Source organism: Bufo gargarizans, chromosome 7, assembly GCF_014858855.1.
Source record: "Bufo gargarizans isolate SCDJY-AF-19 chromosome 7, ASM1485885v1, whole genome shotgun sequence".
Taxonomy (NCBI): Eukaryota; Metazoa; Chordata; class Amphibia; order Anura; family Bufonidae; genus Bufo; species Bufo gargarizans.
Window position 1 is genome coordinate 2,683,435 of NC_058086.1, and position 16,052 is coordinate 2,699,486.

The 16,052-nt window shown below is 46.2% G+C and overlaps 1 protein-coding gene across 1 annotated transcript in view; it reads left to right on the forward strand.

The window, feature by feature from the left end:
* The first annotated feature begins 8,213 nt into the window (after positions 1-8,213).
* Positions 8,214-16,052, forward strand: part of POLR3H (RNA polymerase III subunit H) — a 37,538-nt gene continuing 29,699 nt past the window's right edge. The window contains exon 1 of the mRNA XM_044302216.1: positions 8,214-8,329. The gene's annotated coding sequence lies outside the window, so the exon portion shown is untranslated. The remainder of the gene's footprint in view (positions 8,330-16,052) is intronic.

The window sequence follows — 16,052 nt, forward strand, 5'->3', positions numbered from 1 at the left end:
TATGCCCCCATTGTCTGACACACCATCTTCCATGCAATTTTCGGCAGCCTGACAACATGGCCGTAAACAAGGTCTAGGATAGATCGAAACGTTGGCCAATGGCTCCATGTTAATCTTTGGATGGAATAAAAATTCTCACTTTTGTATCTTTCAATTGAGTGCCGTGGTTTACTCTGTCTGATTTCGTAAAACGTATCTGCCACTGAGCACCATCAATAACGAATAGGAGTGCCGACCAACCACGTCTGCTCGAATCATACAAAGTATTGACACAGGAATACAAATGCAGGCCAGACTTTCCAGATTTATATTTATTAAACATTTAGAAAACCCTGTTTTCTTTTCACTTCACACTGCTACTTTGCGTTGGTCTATCACATAAAATTCCAATAAAACACATTTAAAGGGATTCTGTCACCTCCCCTCAGCCAAAAAACGATTTAAAAGCAGCCATGCAGCACAGCTTACCTGGATTAAGCTGTGCTGTTTAATCTTGAAATCCGTCCAGCAGTTACTTTAAAAAACGACTTTGATCAATAAGGAAATGCGTCCTGAAGGTGCCCAGAGGGGCGTTTTTTTCTTCCTAGTGAGCCCAGTACCGCCCCTCTTTCAGTGCCCAGCCCGCCTTCCTTGTATTTTCTAACTGCCGCCCCCAGCCTGCCACAGCCTCTCCTGCCTCTCCTCCCCCTCCCTCACGCCGAACGAAGTCTCGCACAGGCGCAGTACCCACTGAGGGCTGCGCCTGTGCGATCATCAGGAGACTGAGGGCGGCAGCTTCATCTTCGTCACTGGGCATGCGCCGAGCCCAGTGACGTCCGATGCTCGCTCTTCCCTCAGTCAGCAGGGAAGAGCAAGCATCGGACGTCACTGGGCTCGGCGCATGCCCAGTGACGAAGATGAAGCTGCCGCCCTCAGTCTCCTGATGATCGCACAGGCGCAGCCCTCAGTGGGTACTGCGCCTGTGCGAGACTTCGTTCGGCGTGAGGGAGGGGGAGGAGAGGCAGGAGAGGCTGTGGCAGGCTGGGGGCGGCAGTTAGAAAATACAAGGAAGGCGGGCTGGGCACTGAAAGAGGGGCGGTACTGGGCTCACTAGGAAGAAAAAAACGCCCCTCTGGGCACCTTCAGGACGCATTTCCTTATTGATCAAAGTCGTTTTTTAAAGTAACTGCTGGACGGATTTCAAGATTAAACAGCACAGCTTAATCCAGGTAAGCTGTGCTGCATGGCTGCTTTTAAATCGTTTTTTGGCTGAGGGGAGGTGACAGAATCCCTTTAAGTTTGTGGGTGTAACAGGAAAAAATGTGGGAAAACTTTAAGGGGTATGAAGCACTGTATCAGGTAATGTATCCCACACAATAAAGGTTAATCCTTAGTGAACCTTGCGATTTTCCATTTTTTCCGCTCCCCACCTTCCCAGAGCCATAACTTTTTTTTTTTCTATTCACATAGCCTTGCAAGGGCTTATTTTTTGTGAGACAAGTTGTACTTTCTAATGGCACTATTTAATACTGCATATGATGTAGTGGGAGCTGGAAAAAAATCCAAATGGGGTGGAATCGTTTTTTTTTTTATGGCGTTCCCTATGCAGTAAATTTAACCTCTTACCATTATTCTCCAAGTCAGTATAATTACAATGAAAACACACTTGTATTGTTTTTCCTGTGTTTCAATACTGAATATATATATAAAAACCTTGAAAAAAATGTATTTTTTCTTTTCATCGACATTTTTTGACCCCTTAAACTTTTTTTTGTAGTTTTGTGTACAGAGCTGTATGAGGGCTCATATTTTGTGGGGCGATCTGTACGGTACTTTTCAGTGAGACCATTTGAAGTGTGTGTGATTTTTTTTAAATCACTTTTTATTACATTTTTGGGGGAGGTGAAGTGACAAAAAAAGTCGAATTAGCAATTTTTTTATTTTTCTTCCATTATGCCATTTACCGTATGGGATAAATGTCCTAATATTCTAATAGTACAGGTGTTTTTGCACTCGGCAATGCTCATGATGTGTTTTTTTTTTTTTTTATTGGTTATGTATTTCAGATTTTGGGGAAAGGGGGGGTGATTTGAACTTTTTTTTTTTATATATTTTTAAAAACTTTTTTTTTTTACTTTTTTGAAATCACACTGGGTGACTAAAACTGGCAATCATTAAATGGCCTGTATTGATATATTCTAGTAAATGCTACCAAAGCCTATTTGAGGCCTCGGGCTATTACTATATTGTAACAGTGCAAGAGGGCACCGTATTTAACTCCCTCCCCATCTGCGCTGTACATGTACAGTATGGCACTGCCAGGATTTTAAACATGGCACCCAGCTGGTGCCATAGCTGTCAGGTGCCTGCAGTTTCATGCAGCAGACACCCACAGTAATGCCTTCAGATGCCGCGGTCAAAAGTAACTGAGGTATCTGAATGTGCTGAAACCCAGAAGCATGCGCGTCCAGGTGTGCTCAGGGTTCCCCCAGAGAGGATCTGGGGAACTGGATGCATTGTGTGGCATTGTAACTCTCATACACTCCAGCTTATGCACTGGAGTGTATGACAGAAGCAATCTGATGATTGTTGTTATGATTCCCTATGGGAACTGCAAAAATGAGCCCGCACACAGTTCTGTATACATAACTACAAAAAAAGTTATAGGGGGCCAGAATATGTCGCTGAAAAGAAAAAAATGTATTAAAATGCAAGAAAAACTACACATATGTGGTATTGCCATAATTGTACCGACCTGGAGAATGAAAATAGCAGGTCAGTTATACCGTATAGGGAAAGCAGTAAAAACAAAACCCATAAGACTGTTGTAGAATTGCGTTTTTGTTTTCCAGTTTTCACCCCATTCTAATTTTTTCCCAGCCCCCCACTACATCATATGCAATATAAAAGGGTGGAATTAAAAAGTGCAACTTGTCCCTCAAAAAAAAAACAGCCCATATTCATCTATGTAAACAGCAAAATAAAAAAATTATCGCCCCAGAAAGGCAGGGACAGAAAAACTAAAATGAAAAAAAAAATTTAAACCCTCCGGGGCTGAAAGGGTTATAGAGGCGACTTCCGCCATACATGTACAGCCGAGGTCGCCAAGAAGTTGATCAATTAGTTACATGTACCCCAAAATGGTGCATTAAAAACTAGTGCTGACTTAGGCCTCATGCACACGATCGTTGTTCTGGTCCGCATCCGAGACGCAGTTTTTGCGGTTTGGGTGAGGACCCATTCACTTCAATGGGGCCGCAAAAGATGCAGACAAAACTCTGTGTGCTGTCCGCATCCGTTGCTCTGTTCCGTGGCTCGGCAAAAAAAAAAATAACATGTTCTAATAGGCATTTCTACAATGGGCCGCCTGTTCCGTTCCGCAAATTGCGGAAGGCACACAGGCAGCTTCCGTGTTTTGTGGAGCCGCAATTTGCGAACCGCAAAAAACGGAACTGTCGTGTGCATATGGCCTTACTGGCATGTTTGTATCATCTATAGTACTATTGCTTTGGCCCTGTCTACCAATGTCCAGCAGTCTGATCAGGAGCACATGGCGGCTGTTGGCCAGACAAAGAATCGTTGTCTGGCCATAACCCAGCATTTATGCTGGAAACGGACAGATCCCCACCCAACCTCATTGCAGTCAATGGGGATCTGGCGGTGAAGTAGAGGATCTGTCAGGCTGCTCTGTGCCGGATCTCCTAACGGAGATGTGAATTCAGACTAAGGGCTCATTCAGAAGACCGTAGGAATGTATCCGCATCAGTTCCTCGATATTGCGGAACGGGTACAGACCCATTCATTTCAATAGGGCCGCAAAAGATGCTGGCTTTATAAATGCCCTACATATGGCCCTAATCTTCTGCCTGGACACAACAGGACTCAGGAGTAAAAGAGCACCATGTGTATTGAGGCCCATATTGTGGCTCTGGGGTGAAATAATAAATGGAACCCTGAGAAGTGAAAATATTTTGGAAAACTCCACCCATCAAGCTATTTATTATGGGTGGAGTTAGCATTTTCATGCTATAGACATTTTGCAGAAATTAATACGCTGCGGACTGTGACAATTGCAGGTTTTCCAGAGATATTGCATTTCAGTGCCCAGTATGCTGTGCTCAGCGGGCACCATCTGGGACTCACGCTGATAGGTGGATTCTCCTGGGTGCAGAAATGCCATAAATGTGGATGTAAGCTGCTGGGCACACGGCAGGGATCAGAAGGGAAGCAGTGCCATTTGGCTTTTGGAGCATGGACATTGCTGGAATGGTTTTTGTGTGCTACATCAGATTTGCACAGCCCCTAAAGTACCCATACAGTGGAAACCTCCTATAACTGACTCCATTTTGGAAACTACACCCCCAAGATATTAAAGGGTGGGGTGAGCATTTTGACCCCACGTGTGTTTTTCAGAAATTAGTGAATAGGGGACTGTGCAAAATGAAAATTGTTTTCCACAGATATGGCCAGGGGGGCCAATGAGGCAAGATGGGGCGCTTGCCTCAGGCAGCACCAGGTAGGGGCAAGAGGGTGGCAGTGCAAGGGCCATGGGCGCTTCCATTGTGGAAACGCTCATCTCTACATATTCAACTGCAATACAGTTGAATGCAGCAACGGGGCACAGGAACGATTGTCTCCCTGGCTTACCGTTTCCTCTAATAGGCTTTAGTCCTAGTTCCTGTAGCCTATCAGAGACCTGTGTCCTCATTACCACACTGCCTTAGCCGGGCTGCATAGAGCTCAGGGCACAGACCAGAAGAGTTCCATGTCTTGCACTGATTCACTGACAGCAGAATGGGGGTAAGTATTTGAGTTTATTATTTTTATATGGCAGCATGCTGTTGCACCGCAATGGGGTGGGGGGTTATTTTGTAACTGGAGAAGCACTATGGGGACATTGCAGCTGTAAAAAGGAGCATTTTTGTACTGGCACACATTATAAGGGGGGCACTATGTGGACATTTGTTGTACTGGTGGCACTAAAAGGGGATCGTTTTCTGTACTGACACACGTTATAAGGGAGAATTTTTTCTACTGGCACATAAGGGGCCATTTTTGGTACTCAGTGCACATTGTAAGGGAGTATTTTTGTACTAACATATATTCTAAGGTGGCGACTATGGGTACATTTGTTCTACATGGGGCACTAAAAGGTTTTTTTTTTTTTTACTGGCACACATTATAAGGGAGCATTTTTGTACTACCACACATTGCAAGGGGATTTATTTTACTGGCAAACACTATAAGGAGTCATGTTTTGTACTGGCATACATAATTATTACTACTTGGGGTACAATGGGGGCATTATTACTTCTGGGGCAAAATGAGGGACATTATTACTATTGGGTGCACTGTTACCACGTAGTGCACTCTCGCAGAGAATTATTACTATTAGTAGGACTTTTGGGAGGACTATTACAATGGTAGGCACCCTGGCACAGTATCAGCTTAGCACAATTATTTTTGGAGGACACAATGTTTACAGTACTATAAATTTGAGGGACACTATTGCTGGGCACAGTTATGTTTTTAGGACACTGTGTGCCAATAATTATTGAAGGGGCACTATGTGCATGGTACTAGTATTTTCAGGGGGATTATCTGTTTCTGCAGTACAGTATTGGGAAGCACAGTGGGCACGGTATAAGAGGTGTCAGGATGGCGTGTTCAGAAGGTGGGGAGGAGGATGGAAAAGCAGGAAGCTAAGATGGCTGTTTGCCAGACTCTGACGAGGCCAGAGATGGCTGAAAGAAATCATCATGGCGGTCTGGTCTGAACGGAGAAGATAATGAAGAGAATGTCTACATCAGAGGAGACGTCACTGGATATGAGTTATGTGGCGCTGTATTACCCTGTATGTTGGTACCAGAGTCGGTCTTGATATCCCCTACGCTGCTGGAGAATGTGCCATACGCCTTATCAAAAATTAAATACATCCCCCAGCCGCCCATTGGTGAGATTTATCATTTTCTTGCGCCAGAAAAAAAAATATTCTGCAACTTTTTAACACTTTTTTGGTGCAAGGAGATGATAAATCTCCCCCAATTACAGTTTATGGGTGTATTCACACGTGCAGCTTTAACAGAGCACGAATACTGGCCATCAAAAAATAGGATATGTCCTACTTTGTCAATTTTCAGGGCCCAAAACCACCCATGCAAGTCAAGGAGTCCGTTCTTAATGGCCGTGAAGAAACTGACAGTTTGGCCTCATGCACACGACCGTTGTGTGCACCCGTGGCCGTTGTTCCGTTTTCCGTGATTTTCTGCGGATCCATTGACAACTCGGAAAATTCACAGTTTGTCATCCGCCTCCGTGATCCGTGTATCCTGTCCGTCAAAAAAATATGACCTGTCTGAGAGGGGAGGCCGCACACTGTGCCACCAATGTTATAAATACAATAGAGGGAGGGAGGGGGGATCGGGGGGGTGCACACTGGCCACCACTGTTATAAATACAATAGACGGAGGGATGGGGGGCCGGGGGGGCCACACACTGGCCACCAATGTTATAAATACAATAGAGGGAGGGAGGGGGGCCGCACACTGGCCACCAATGTTATAAATACAATAGAGGGAGGGAGAGGGGGCCGGGGGGGCCCGCACACTGGCCATCAATGTTATAAATACAATAGAGGGAGGGAGGAGGGATCGGGGGGGGGGGGGGGGCGCACACTGGCCACCACTGTTATAAATACAATAGACGGAGGGATGGGGGGCCGGGGGAGCCGCACACTGGCCACCAATGTTATAAATACAATAGAGGGAGGGAGGGGGGCCGGGGGGCCGCACACTGGCCACCAATGTTATAAATACAATGGAGGGAGGGGGGTCGTACACTGTGCCACCAATGTTATAAATACAATAGAGGGAGGGGGGCCGCACACTGGCCACCAATGTTATAAATACAATAGAGGGAGGGAGGGGGGGCCGGGGGAGGCCGCACACTGGCCACCAATGTTATAAATACAATAGAGGGATGGAGCGGGGGCTACACACTGTGCCACCAATGATATTCAAACTGGGGAGGGAGGGGGGTCTTCCCCCTGCTGCCTGGCAGCCCCTGATCTCTTACAGGGGGATATGATACGCACAATTAACCCCTTCAAGTGCAGTACATGAGGGGTTAATTGTGCTGATCACAGCCCCCTGTAAGAGATCGGGTGCTGCCAGGCAGCAGGGGGCAGTCATGTACACAGTTCTTTGAGTATATTCTAACCTGAAGCGTCCTCATCACCACGGGAATGCCTCTGTGTTAGAATATACTGTCTGATATGAGTTTTCACGTAACTCAAATCCGATGGTATATTCTAACATAGAGGCGTTCCCATGGTGATGGGGACGCTTCAAGTTAAAATATACCATCGGATTGGAGAAAAGGGACTCCTGACTTTACATTGAAAGTCAATGGGGACGGTCCGTTTGCAATTGCACCATATTGTGTCAACGTCAAACGGATCCGTCCCCATTGACTTGCATTGTAATTCAGGACGGATCCGTTTGGCTCCGCACGGCCAGGCGGACACCAAAACCAAAACTTTTTTTTCATGTCCGTGGATCCTCCAAAAATCAAGGAAGACCCACGGACGAAAAAACGGTCACGGATCACGGACCAACTGAACCCCGTTTTGCGGACCGTGAAAAAATACTGTCATGTGCATGAGGCCTTTAACTGTTTTTAACGTCCGTTTTTCATTACTGTTGTGTGAATGTAGCTTAAAAGCAATGGCTGTGAACTGTAAAACACTGATGATTACTAGCACAATGGCCGACCCGAAAATTTACAGGCCACTGACTACAGCATATAATGGTGACAAGCCTGGCATCGCTATCACACCGTCTACTAAACGTGAATGCGTCTGTACACAGACAACCCCGACCTCCTCCTTCTCATCCTGTCTGTGAGAACTCACGCATAGGATCGTGAGCGGAAAGTGAATGGGACGGGGATTTATAAAAACGGCTGGAAAGGTAAACTGGCTTAGTTGCCCATAGCAACCAATCAGGTTCTACCTTTCATTTTCCACGGCTCCTTTGCAAAATGAAAGATGGGATCTGATTGGTAGGTTGCTATGGGCACCTAAGCCAGAAAAGACGCTAGAGCGCTGCACACACTCACTTCCGCACACATAACGCAGAGGTGTGCTGTACGCGTGTGTACACACACCACATTTATTATAAACACAACCCTCTCCACACAGCTCTATCCGCCTCCCACACGACTCCAGCGCAGCCAGACTCCTCCCCTCACGTGACGGGTCACATGGTCATGACGTCATGTAAGGTCCTTCACTGCTAGGTTCTATCATCTACATGAAGCACACGTGTGGTTGGGGTCTTGCCGGTTGCAGGTATGGAAGCGTCACTTGTCATGGCTCCATGTGTAATGCTAGTGGTGGTCCAGCAGCTTATAAAGGCTGTACAGTTAGAACTCGTATTTCTCCCATTGGTGTGTATGGGAACGTTTTAGGAACTTTCGTTGCCCCCATTATTTATTGAAAAGAGATTTGCAGAGATGTATTAAATGGGTGGAGAGTAAAACTGGAGTAATTGCCCTTGGCAACCAATCAGGTTTCTTCTTTCCTGTTCTAGGTGGCTGCTGGTTGCCGCAGACCTGAGCACCACCAAAGGTAAAAGTTGCTGTGGGCACCCAGCCATTGGGCAGACAGGTCTCGTGTACTCCCCACCGCTGAAGGCTCTGGGAAGAGCTGGCACCTCTCTGGAGCAGGGCATGGAGTGCTGGTTTCTCCCACAAAGCAGCACAGCATGACGCGTATGTGGCACCAGGACGCTGCATCATTAGATATAGGCCTGGCGCCCATACCTGTTCTGAAGGGGCGTGATGTGCCAAAAAAGTGGGTGGGATCTTTTAGGAAAAGGGGTGTGTCCATACCCTGACAACACTCAGCTGTCTCCCGCCTGCTAACGGTTAAAATTGGCAAGTATGCACATACTGACCCATAAAGACGTAGCTCCAGGGTTTTGCAGCAGTTCTTGTGGCGCGGGAAACGGTGACAGACTTTTGTATGCTGCGCTGCATGAGGATCGATAAACATAAGCTATGCTGCCATCAGTGCAAGGAAAGTTACTGCCCGCTATGTGTCATTCACTATAGATGGCATAGACCTGCACCAGATGTATCACAGGGCTCAGGCTGGACAATACATCTGGTGCAGGGATAGACACTTGTCTCTGACTCCATACCAACTGTTGGTTGGCCTTTTTTTGGGACAGAATTTTATGCCAGGATTGTGATGCATTTTTGGCCCAAAATGAAGCATATTAGGTTAGGTCCCTTATCAGTGAAGCTTCACTTGTTTCCATCTAAGCATGCATTTTTCTGTTCTTCTGACGGATCAGAAGAACAGAAAAATAAACTGTGATGTGAATCGGGCCTAAGCCCCGCTCCGTTTTTTAACAAGTTAGTATAGAAACTCTAGTTGCACCAAATAGTGCTGCTTTTAAGACAGATGCAGTAGAAAATCTGGGCCACAGGGTTTCCTGTTGTAACATCTGGCTGCAAAAAAAAAAGTGTTTTTGAAAAAGGATCCTCAGGATATGTCATCATTATCAGATTGGCAGTGGTCTGACTCCCTTGATACTTTTTTTCTGTGCGTATAATCCGCATCAAGTGCACGCAGCCCTTTATATTCAGACGATATGGTTGTGCTGCACAGCTGAGAACCAAAACTGAATGTGTGGCATTTCGTGATAATAGACCTTACAGTTTGGAAATGTGGTTCTTGGCTCCACAAAACTGGTACAACCACGCTGTCTCTCAGATCACATCCCTAAGAGAAGCTGAAGAGGAATCTGAGGCTTGCAGCAGCGTGCCATGAATGTGGATGTGAAGAGGCTCATTCTGATGGTCGACGAGTGTCCGGCGATCTGCCAAAGAAAGGATGCTAACTGAGATGAAATTGGGCATAAAATGTTCCCAGCAGATTGGAGCAAAGGAATCAAGTCTCAAGAGCTGCTTGGTAAGTATAGCCACCCCCAACTTTTGCACTAATGACCCTATTGTCTTAGTATAACCCCCCCCCCCCCCCCCTATTTTTAATTTTTATTTTATCCTGTGCAACTCTTACGTTTTGGCCGCTAAGCCCATAATGTGATCGCATTGGCATTACCACTTATTTTTATTTTTTTAAGTAATTTTGTTGTTGCAATTAAAGATCTGAAGGCAAGGTAGACATCGTGCCGCAACCAATAGAAGAAACATCTACGGGAGCATGGAAGCCGGAGTGGTAACTCCCCCTTGAAGCAAAGACCATACATATATGCACGGCAGTTGTAGTTTTTGAACTCCGTGATGAATACGCCTCATAAGTGTCTTCTCTCCTATTTTTTGAGGGGGGTTAAAGCTGGCCTTATTATTATACGGACAGCAAAGACCTCTTTGGTGTGTACCATAGTGCCAGTGTCACCCCCCCCCCCCCTCCCTCTCCACCCAAACCCAGGTTAAGTGGTAAGTTACCAGTGGATCCACCAGGCCATCATATGGATGAAGAGATGGGAAAGTTGTGGACAACAATTTGGAGGTTCCAGGTCACCATACAAATATCACAGAGGAACCAGCGAATCCATCCACTGAGAGCTCCTCCCAAAGTGCTACCCCTTGTAGGAAGTGCCACACACAACCACCATTAGTGTTTAAGGATGCTACCAAGGCTGGATTAACAAGTGGGTGCTGGAGTATCTTGAGAAGCGTTCTTTAAGAGGGTTTAAAGGAGGCCTTCTTAGGATTTGTCACCTGTCTTACACTGGATCCCTGAGGCATTACGGTATCGGTCCCAAATGGTGGTTATGACTGTATTGGAGGCATTTTTTCCACCAAACAATCCATCCTTCATGCTACCGGCCATGGCAGCAACAGCAAGATCAGGCATTATTTTCAACTGCATCTGCTCCACGCCGGCAATATTGGTGGATGGATTTGTCTCCCCTTCCTTTAGGCCCCTTTCACACGGGCGAGTTTTCCGTGCGGCGAACGTATGGCACCCGCACTAAATCCTGACCCATTCATTTCTATGGGGCTGTGCACATGAGCGATGTTTTTAACGCATCACTTGTGCGTTCAGTTGAAATCGCAGCATGCTCTATATTTTCCGATTTTAACGTGACGCAGGCCCCATAGAAGTGAATGGGGTGTGTGAAAATCGGATGGCATCGGCAAGCAAGTACGGATGCCGTGCGATTTGCACGCATGGTTGCTAGGAGACCATCGGGATGGAGACCCGATCATTATTATTTTCCCTTATAACATGGTTACAAGGGAAAATAATAGCATTCTGAATACAGAATGCATAGTAAACCAGCGCTAGAGGGGTTAAAAAAAAATAAAAAAAAATGTAACTCACCTTAGTCCACTTGCTCGCGAAGCCCGGCATCTCCTTGTGTCTCCGCTGCTGATGAACAGGGCCTGGGGTGAGCTACTCCATTAAATAGAGCTTAAGGACCTTCGATGACGTCACTCCGGTCATCACATGATCTTTTACCATGGTGAATCACCATGGTAAAAGATCATGTGACGTACCATGTGATGACCGGAGTGACGTCATCGAAGGTCCTTAACCTGTATTTAATGGAGCAGCTCACCCCAGGTCCTGTTCATCAGCAGCGGAGACACAAGGAGATGCCAGCTTCACGAGCAAGTGGACTAAGGTGAGTTAAATTTTTTTTTTTTTTTTTTTTTAACCCCTCTAGCGCTGGTTTACTATGCATTTTGTATTCAGAATGCTATTATTTTCCCTTATAACCATGTTATAAGGGAAAATAATACAATCTTCAGAACATCAATCCCAAGCCCGAACTTCTGTGATGAAGTTCGGGTTTGGGTACCAAACGTGCGCGATTTTTCTCACGCGAGTGCAACGCATGACAATGTTTTGCACTTGCGCAGAAAAAATCGCGCATTTTCCCGCAACGCACCCGGCTCTTATCCGGGCAAAAAAAATGACGCCCGTGTGAAAGAGGCCTTACAGTCAGAACCACAGGTTTGGCCCCATCATGTGCCACCTTCCCATTTTCTGGGACATCTGTACAGGCCATAAAGATCTGCGCTCAGGCCGTATACTCCACCTGCATCTCAAACAGGGTATTTTGGCCATCACCAGCTGACACCATCAAGTGTAGTCTAAGCACCAACATCATGGGTGTGTGTGTTCCTCATCGTATTGGTGCGTCTAGTTTCACCAAGATGATGTTTTTTGTTGTAATAAAATATTTGCCACTTTTAAATGCTTGTGGTGTGTTTCTTTGGGTGATTTTGAGGTACTGTCATGGTGGGGGTGATTGCAAAAAGGAACCTTTTATTAGATGGCATGAAGAACAAACAGAGGAATGCTGTCTGCCGTTTCCACCTCCAAAAAAGGATGGCCTGAATATAATTAAGACGTATGTATACAAACTGAACTGCCATTCTGGTATAACAGTGCAGTGGATGTGAAGGTGGTATTTCTGGGGGAAACTATATAGAAAACATAGTAGGATATGCACACTGTGTAGTGTACATCCTACTTTGTCCACAATTTATGGATCATAAGTAACAGATATGCTCTGATGGTCTCCTTTGCCCTGCACTGAATCGCGCAGGGCAAAGGCTTTTTTAGGAGATCGGGAGCTTCCGCCCAGCAGTGATCCTGGTGACATCACCTGGCACTAATAGTAGGGCTTTAGCGCTGCTCTAGCCTGTAAAACTGAAGTCTCCGCCAAGTAGTGTTAAAAATATAAACAAAAAAGGCTGTTCAATCCAGCGCAGGGCAAGGGAGAACTTCGGAGCATTAAATGCTCCGATGCTTATATCGGGCGGGGGGGCCCAGAGGGGTGAAAATGGGGGTATGTCTGGGTTCAGCTGGTCGTTAAGAGGACCTGAAGATGACAACATCAACAGTGCTTCCATAGGCTCCAATATCCACAATCACTAACTGGTAATTGCTGTCAACCAAGGCCAACAGCACCACTGAGAAATACTGGGGGGAGCTTTATCATGAAAAATGAAAGGAGGAATCTGGTTGCTATGGGCAACTAAGCCAGTTCTACTTTACACCAGTTTGAATTAATACTTCGCTTTTATTAGTATTTGGGTTAAAACTGAATGTGAACATGATGCACTTATTTAATTGTAATTAACAAACACTGTTAAAAATCCAGTCACCACTCCACTGATAGATGGAAAAGGTTCAGTGAATTAGGGGGGGGGGGGGGGGAGCATGTGCACTAACTCTCACCCTTATCACTATACTATGCCTGCAGTGCTGCTACCAGTTAGGCAAGGTTGTCAAACCAACCAAGTAACTGTGGACATCGTGGTGCATAAGCCCACTATGCAATCGGCTCTTTGACTTGTCAGGTGTGCCTAAGATACAGCCATTGCAACTGTTTGCTTTGCTATTGGTAGTTGGATAGGGTTGTCAATCCAACCCTATTCTGTGGGAGCCGTGGTGCATGAACCCACTATAAGAGCCACACTTGGAGTCAACAGATAAGCTTATGGGACTACTAAGGACTAGTGTTCAGTGGAATTGAGTGCTGAGTTTAAAAACGAAGACTGCCCCCGACATGTTTCGCCAAATAACTGGCTTCTTCAGGGGTCAATGGGCAGCATTGAGTGACCCTATGCAGTGAGTGGACTAAATACGTTAGGTTTGGATTGACAGGCTCGACAACCTGTCAAAAAGTTGCATCAAAGAACAGCCGGCCAATTATGTCTGGGGAAACTCCCCCCAGAGAGGTGCGATGCGCCAATCAGAGACTTCTGCTGGACTCACCATCTATGACGCGCCGCCATCATCACGAGTGCGCCGCCAGAGTCGCCCGTTGGACACGTCAGCGGTGACGTGCTATCCTCCAGGCTTCTGCGCAGACACTTAGAGTGTCGGAGCTCAGGTGGTGGAACTGCGCATGCTCGCAGACTTAGAATCTGTAAGAACAAGTTGCTACGTATACTGCGATTGCGCAAACACTTAGTGGACGACATCATATCTTCCAGGCTTCTGCGCAGACACTTAGTGTCGGAGCTCAGGTGATGGAACTGCGCATGCGCACAAACTTAGAATCTGTAAGAACAAGTTGCTACGCATACTGCGATTGCGCAAACACTTAGTGGAGGACATCATATCTTCCAGGCTTCTGCGCAGACACTTAGTGTCTGAGCTCAGGTGACGGAACTGCGCATGCGCGCAAACTTAGAATCTGTAAGACAAAAGAGCTATACACACTGCGGTTGCGCAAATACTCAGTGGAGGATGCAGTGGAAGGTTTAAAACCTCCACTATGGCAACACCGCTGTGGGTTTGACATCACATGAGTGAGGGATATGTATGCATTACCTGGGTGCTTAGATGGCCATCTGGGCTAGCCAGATAGTTCACCCTAGTGGTTTGTTTTTCATGCGCAGTTGAAGTGCCTTGAGAGGCTACCCACTACATTATATGCAGCATGAAAGGGACAGATCTATAATATCAGGGAATGTCACAATAAACCACACTATTGGGGTGATGGCATAGTTAATGTTCTCTGATAATACATATTCTCTCTTGCCAGACAAAGTGACCATATATTACAACACCCTTATTTTTCGTAGTTACAATATTATTAAGATCATAGTTTCATTTTTTGATAATTGCTACTTATAAGTGGGGGTGATACCCTTGTGGTTATATCGGGTAATTTTACACCATGTCTTATGGTTAGGGACATAATCAGTCAAGCTAGTGCACAGGGAACACTGAAATCTTGGCTCTGTGTGTATACATTTGGTTTCCATCAACTCTGAAAGGTGGAAACCCTGAAATAGAATGCATTGATACACTCAAAAAGCCACCTAGAAACCCCTCCTTGGTTTCTCAGAGGAAGGCCGTGAAGGCGAACCCCTCATTAAGTCTTTTTGAACTGAGACTATCAAGCCGGTAGATCCACCTGGTCTCTTCTTTCAAAAGTATGGCATCTAAGTCTCCCTTTCTCGCACCCAGGTTTTTTTTTTTTTTGTTTTTTTTTTTGCAAATTCCCCAGAATTTAAGTGCCTTGTGATCTCCGCCATGATAGGCCCTAACATGCCTGGAGATGGACGTATCTGCCTTGATGGCCATCTAAGCACCCAGGTAATGCATACATATCCCCCACTCATGTGATGTCAAACCCGGAGCGGTGTTGCCATAGTGGAGGTTTTAAACTGTCCACTGCATCCTCCACTGAGTATTTGCGCAACCGCAGTGTGTATAGGTCTTTTGTCTTACAGATTCTAAGTTTGCGCGCATGCACAGTTCCATCACCTGAGCTCCGACACTAAGTGTCTGCGCAGAAGCCTGGAGGATAGCACGTCACCGCTGACGTGTCCAATGGGCGACTCTGGCGGCGCACTCGTGATGATGACGGCGCGTCATGGATGGTGAGTCCGGCAGATGTCTCTGCCGCATCGCACCTCTCTGGGGGGAGTTTCCCCAGACATAATTGGCCGGCTGATCTTTGATGCAACTTTTTGACAGGTTGTCGAGCCTGTCAATCCAAACCTAACGTATTTAGTTCACTCACTGCATAGGGTCACTCAATGCTGCCCATTGACCCCTGAAGAAACCAGTTATCTGGCGAAACATGTCGGGGGCAGTCTTAGTTTTTAAACTCAGCACTTCATTCCACTGAAAACTAGTCCTTAGTAGTCTGGTTGGCCTACTTTCCAGTGTTAGGTTCACCTAGCGGCTGACTCAAAGTGTGGCTCTTATGGTGGGTTCATGCACCACGGCTCCCACAGAACACGGTTGGGTTGACAACCCTATCTAACTACCAATAGCAAAGCAAACGGTTGCAATGGCTGTATCTTAGGCACATCTGACGATTCAAAGAGCTGATTGCATAGTGGGCTTATGCACCACGGCCTCCACAGTTACTTGGTTGGTTTGACAACCTTGCCTAACTGGTGGTAGCACTGCAGGCATAGTATAGTGATAAGGGTGAGAGTTAGTGCACATGCTCCCCCCCCCCCCTTCCCACCTAATTTACTGAACCTTTTCCATCTATCAGTGGAGTGGTGACTGGATTTTTAACCGTGTTTGTTATTTTGGTTTGTTAATTACACTT